The sequence below is a fragment of the Canis lupus genome, chromosome 28 (assembly GCF_011100685.1).
Source record: "Canis lupus familiaris isolate Mischka breed German Shepherd chromosome 28, alternate assembly UU_Cfam_GSD_1.0, whole genome shotgun sequence".
Classification (NCBI taxonomy): domain Eukaryota; kingdom Metazoa; phylum Chordata; class Mammalia; order Carnivora; family Canidae; genus Canis; species Canis lupus.
The window spans coordinates 34,114,466-34,120,691 of NC_049249.1; positions in this window are offsets into that span (position 1 = coordinate 34,114,466).

Sequence of the window (6,226 nt, forward strand, 5' to 3'; positions counted from 1 at the left end):
ACTTCCTTGGGGGCAATGAGCTTTCCTAAGTGAAACACTGACTCAGGTCCCAAAGCTCCCCACCCAAATCACTAAAATCCCTCACTCTCTTTTTTTAGGATTTTATTTATTTACGAGAGAGAGAGAGAGAGAGAGAGAGAGAGAGGCAGAGAGGCAGAGACACAGGCAGAGGGAGAAGCAGACTCCCTGTGGAGGCCCCAGTGTGGGACTCAATCCCAGGACCTTGGGATCACAACCTGAGCTGAAGGCAGGCGCTCAATCACTGAGCCACCCAGGCGCCCCAAATCCCTCACTCTTGACAAGGCCTTGTGGGTTAATGGGTCTGGAGTGGGTAGCTCCCCTCCACTCTGTTAGCCTAGCACCTCCTGACCCAGCGCTGGGGTCATGGGATCCACAATCAGACCCCAGGAGGGTTGTTCCCCGCAGGATTCCTGGGGCCATCCAGACCTACAGAACCCACCTGTGGAGCAGGGCCCAGGGCATCAGCACGTTTATCAAGTCTCGGGCCATCCCAGGGCCCTCTGGAGCTTGAGAACTCCCAGAGGAGAGGTCAGGGGCAGAGGTGGAGACAAGCAGGACCAAGAACCCAATGCGCTGTCCCCAACCCAGGACTTTGCTCCCATCTTCTGAATGAGTTAAGTGGTCCAAGGCCATGGGGCCCCTCCCCGGGGCACTCCTCCCTGGAGTGGCAGGGATATCACCCCTCTTAGCTGCCCCTCCATGTCCCTCCCACCCAGGAAGAGGGCGGTAAGCTCAGGTCTGGGTCCCCGCCGCCGTGCCCTTGGCACCCACACACCCAGGGCCCGCCAGACCTCGCTGGAGCAGCCGGTCACTATCTGGGTGACCCCGGCAGGACAGGCAGCCACAGCCAGGCCAGCACCAGGGCCCACATCCCACCCTCCCCCCGCCACGCCACCGGGGCACACCGAGGCCCAGAGAGCCAGAGAGCCACCCCCCCACCCCCCATCCCCCCACCCCCCGCCCCTGCACCGCCCTGCAGGGCCCCAAGCCGCAAGCCCGTGGGGGGGCGAGCAGGGCCCGCCCGCGGGGTCACAGCGCCCCCTGCCCCTGCCCGGTGGGTGCACAGGCGGGCCCCTCCCTGCCGCGGCCTCGGCCTCGGGTCACCAGGCCCGGGAGCCCGCACCTCTGCAAGGGCACGTCTGGGCCCCGAGAGGGGGCGCGACCCCCCACCCCCACCCCCCCGGGCAATCGTCTGCGGAGCAGCCGCGGGAGCCTCGTCCCCACGTTTTCCAGCTTCCTACGAGGCGCGGGTTTAGTAGCAATAACCGAGGGTCACGGAAGCCGCCCCTGCACCCCGGGCGCCGCCGGGCTCCGCGTCGCGGGCCCAGGGACCGCCGGCGACCCCGGGGCGCAGCCCCCGCCCGCTCCGCAGCCCCTGAGCGCGGGCCCCGGGAGCAAAAGTTGGCGGACAGCGCCCCCTGCCGCCCCGAGGCGCCCGGGCCTGCAAGCCGCTCGGCCCAAAGGCGGCCCCGGTTTGCGGAGGGGCGCTGGGTCTCGGGGTCGAGGGGCGCGGCCACGGCCCTGTCCTCTGCCCACCGCCCGAAGCCCCTTCCCCGCAGTCATGGGACCTCCCGTTTCCAAGGAGCTGACTCAGAGGAATAACTAAGTCACAAGAGGGTCTACACACCTGAGACTGGGGGACGCGAACCTCACAAAAGGCGGGGGTGCTTTCTGGCAGGTCCCTACCTGACACGGTCTGCGGGGCTCTCAGACCCCCCGGGGGCTCATGAGGCGCCGAGAGCCCAGCGTTAGGGGCCCAGGCTCACCCAAGTCCCTCCTGGGCCTCACCTCCAGAGACCGCCCCGCCAGAGCCACACCTGAAGAAATACTGGCTTGATTCAACCCCTCGTTGCATAAGGTTCCGGCAGAGGGAAGAGCTCGCCTGCCACCCCTGCCGCCATCCCACATCTGGGAAACCAGGAGGCTGCCCCCAGGTCCTGGTCCCAGGCCTGCCGCATGGCTGTGTGCGCCGGGCAAGTCGTCTCCCTCCCCCAGGTCCGTGTTCCAACACCCAACCACTGGCGGTGGACCCTCCGTGGCTCCAGAATTCCCGGGCAGACACGACCCTCACCCAGGTCCTGAGGGTCCGAGCAACAGGTCCTCTTGGGGGAAGGCCTGCCGCTCTGCATGCTTTCGCATCTTTAGTTTTAAATCCCTTCCAGGAGTCATGACTTCCACCCGGGTCGTTAACAACAACAGGGCTTGGCACTCGGGAGCCACTAGTTCAAGGTCTGTGTGATAAGAAGGAAGATAGAAGAGGCTGGGGGCTGGGGACTCGTGCGAGCAGCTCTCACTGTCCCTCTCCCCCCGGCCAAGGTCAGAAGGCACCCAGGCCCTCCTCAGCCAGAGCCACAGCCCTACTGAACGGGCTGCTTTCAAGCAGCGCTGCTCCACCCCCACTTATCTTTAGCCACCATCTGCTCTGCACTTAGGTTTTGTGATGCAAATTATAAAAGCCATATTAGCTCAGATATTTCATTAACGATTTGTGGGACTGGACTAGTGCATGGCAGGGGGGGGATCTCATTTGCAAGTTAATCAAAATAAAGGCTGGGAGCTAATAAAACTCCTCTGAGCCATTATACATGCATGAAACAGTAGATAGAGTAAGTCCTGAAATATATCGCAGTTTTTCCTAAGTGGACTAAGCTGCTTTTTTAATATATTACTCATTTGAATGGGTCCTGCTGGTGTTTTTAAGAATTCATTCCCCCACCCTCCCGCCAAAAAAAAAAAAAAAAAAAGAATCCATTACCCAAGTTAGAAACAAACTGAAATGCTTTTATGCACACTTGGGGCCATTCAACCACTCCTCAGACAAATGGAGGCACTGTCTGTCCCCCGGCCCCCCAGCCCCTGGGCCACCTGGGACTACCCCCTGCCTCCCCAGAGAAGCCCAGACCACCCAGGGCTCTAGGCCTCCACTACCTATTATTTTAATAACCCAAGGCAAGTTTCTTTGCCCTAAGACTCAGTTTTCTCATCTGTGAAATGGGAATGATTGTACCTGTGGTAAAACAACAGATTTGGAATAGTGCTTGGCACACACTGTTTAATAAATGCTATTTCTTTGAATCACTACCTCCCCTCTGGGGTTAGTCAAGTGGTACTGTTTTCAAATAAATGTACCAATTAGGGGCACCTGGGTGGCTCGGTCAGTTAAGTTTCTCACTATGGTTCAGGTCATGATCTCGGGGGCCTGGGATCAATCCCCACATCGGGCTCCCTGCTTAGCAGTCAGTCTGCTTGTCCCTCTGAGTCTTCCCAGCTTGTGCGCTCTAATAAATAAATAACATCTTTAAAAAAAATTAATGTACTAAAAAAAAACCCATGCAGTCCTCTCTCACCAGTGGCCCCCCATGGTAAGTTGAGTGCACGACCCCTGCATTCACACTCATCCACTCACACATCTACCTTCAACACCCATTTTGCAAAGGCTGCACATTAGACTCCCCTGGGGGGCATCCAATATACAGATTCCCAGGCTCTATCTCCAGAGATTCTGATGCAATTGCTGTGAAGCCTAGATGTTGATACTCATTTTTTAAGCAAACCAGGTGACCCTTGTCTGCAGCCAGCATTAAGCACACATCTATACCTACAGGCGGCCCCCAGATGGTGTGTTCCTCTCTTATAGGGAAGAGGCTGGGAACTTTGAATTCCTCGTGTCTCAAATGCACTGTAATGTTGCCTCACGTACTGTCCTAGGTAAATCAGAGGTCTTACCCAACCTCAGTTTTCTTATGTGTGCAAGGATAAATTTAGATCAGGTGTCCTAGAAAGTCAAAATGCAAAGAACAAATCCTCGCTGGGGTTTCTTATGGGGCTGAATTGTGCCCCTCTTCCCAGATTAATTGGTTGAAGTCCTAACCCCCAGAATGTGACTGTATTTGGAGATCAGGTCGTTAAAGTGGTAATTAAGTTAGAATGAGGTCATTAGAGTGAGCCTTGACCCAGTGTGACTGGTGTCCTTATAAACACACACACACACAGGAAAGACCATGTGAGAGGCCCCAGAAGAAACCAACCCTGCAGATACCTTGACCAGACCTCCAGACTCCAGAATTGCAAAATAAATTCCTGCCACTTATGGACACTCAGTCCTCAGTACTTTGTTACGGCAGCTCCAACCAATCAACACATGGTGTGTGACATTATATATGCAAAACAACACCTGGATTATCTTTCCTTGAGCTTGATTCAACTCAGGGGCTGTATGGGCCTCCTATCTTCTCCATGGCTTTTGCTTCGGGCCACTCCTCCCTGTCAGGGCACAGCCAGCTCCATTAACTCTGCGCCATCACCTCCTCTGGCTAGCACCCCCATCTACCACTTTTCTCTTCCTCTGAGAGGGGTGGGGGCCCCTGACTGTGATCACACGCACCTCTTAGGTCAGCTACTCCCTTACTGACCTAGATTTTCCCCCTACCCTCTCGGGCTCAATGCTCAATGCTTGGACCTCTCCAGAAAGGTAGGCATTACCCTACTTCCTCCCATGGGGAGAGTGAGGCTCTAAAGACAAGTCGTTGGCTCTAACATCCCAAAGCCTCCACCTCCTTCCTGCCTCCCCACTACCTGGGCTCCCCTCACCAAGCTCCCCACGCCACAAACTATAAAGTGCAAGCGCGTGGGTCTTTCCTCCTGGTTCTCCACATCCCACACACCCCCGCCCGCAAACACAGCCAGCAAACCAGGAAGCCTGCGCTGGGTGAACAGGTCTGCAACATGACCCCCTACCCCACCCCCCACCCCCGCAGGCTTTTCTAGTATGTTCAGCATCATCCCACTTCCCTGCTTCCCGCCCTTCCTCCACTGAGGCCAAAGGAATTCCAGACTCCCCGACATCCCACCTTCCTGCACCCAGGGTTCTAACTGCTCCCCAGGGCACCCTGTGCTTTCCTACTGGGTCTTGTCTCAAGCTGTTAAGGCCTGCAAAGAAGTTAGCAGGAAGCCTGCTGGTCTGTTGAACTGACCTAGCCTCCAGGGCTTCTCTGATGGGTGAGAATTGCTGAATGCAAATCAAACGGACTCCTGACTGATGATCATATGCCCAAAGGCAGCATCAGAGGCTGCCTCTGCACGGAGCCCACTGCGAGCTCACTGGAAATGCACTTGGTCCCGCTCACACCGAGTCAGGATCTGCATTTTAGGAAGGCCCCTGAGCCAGGTTTCTCAACCCTGACTGCACACACAGTCCTCTTGGGGAGCTTTAAGCCTGCTGATGCTCTGGTGCTACCCCGGAGATTCCAGCAGTCCCGGTGGTTCTAATGTGCAGCCTCAAGGCCATCTGGAGGCTCCCATCAGGGACCTCCGGGAGGCCTGGAGGGAAGGCTGAGACTGGCACCAGCACCAGAAATACCCAGTCCTTGAGTCCAAACCAGGGATGGAAAACCGGCTGCCTCTGAACGTGTTAGGAGGAAACCATGCTCCAGTGCCACAGACCCGTCTGGGCTCCATAAACATTTAAATCATTTAAATGGCCCACCCAGACCAGTAAGCGCTGCCATCATGGTACCAGCAGACCCTCCTGTAATCATTCACACATTTAGTCATGAACCCCACGCTGCTTCGAAGTAACTCACTGGAACCCGGGAGTGGCAGGGAGCCACGTGGCACTAACTGCATTTAAAAGTTCATTCCGGGCAGCCCCGGTGGTGCAGCGGTTTAGCGCCACCTGCAGCCACGGGCATGATCCTGGAGACCCTGGATAGAGTCCCACGTCGGGCTCCCTGCATGGAGCCTGCTTCTCCCTCTGCCTGTGTCTCTGCCTCTCTCTCTCTCTCTTGTCTCTATGAATAAATAAATTTTTAAAATCTTTTAAAAAAAAAAAGAAGTTCATTCCCAGGCATCCCGGGTGGCTCAGCGGTTTAGTGCTGCCTTCGGCCCAGGGTGGGATCCTGGAGACCCGGGATCAAGTCCCATATCGGGCTCCCTGCATGGAGCCTGCTTCTCCCTCTGCCTGTGTCTCTGCCTCTCTATGTCTCTCATGCATAAATAAATAAATAAAATCTCTTTAAAAAAATAAAATTAAAAAAATAAAAGTTCATTCCCGGGCTGCCTGGCTGACTCAGTCAGTACAGCCTGCAACTCTCAATCAGAGCTGTAAGTTCGAGCCCCACACTGGGTATAGAGATTACTTAAAATAAATTATTTTTAAAAGTAAAAATAGGGAATCCCTTGATGGCTCAGTGGTTTAGCACCGCCT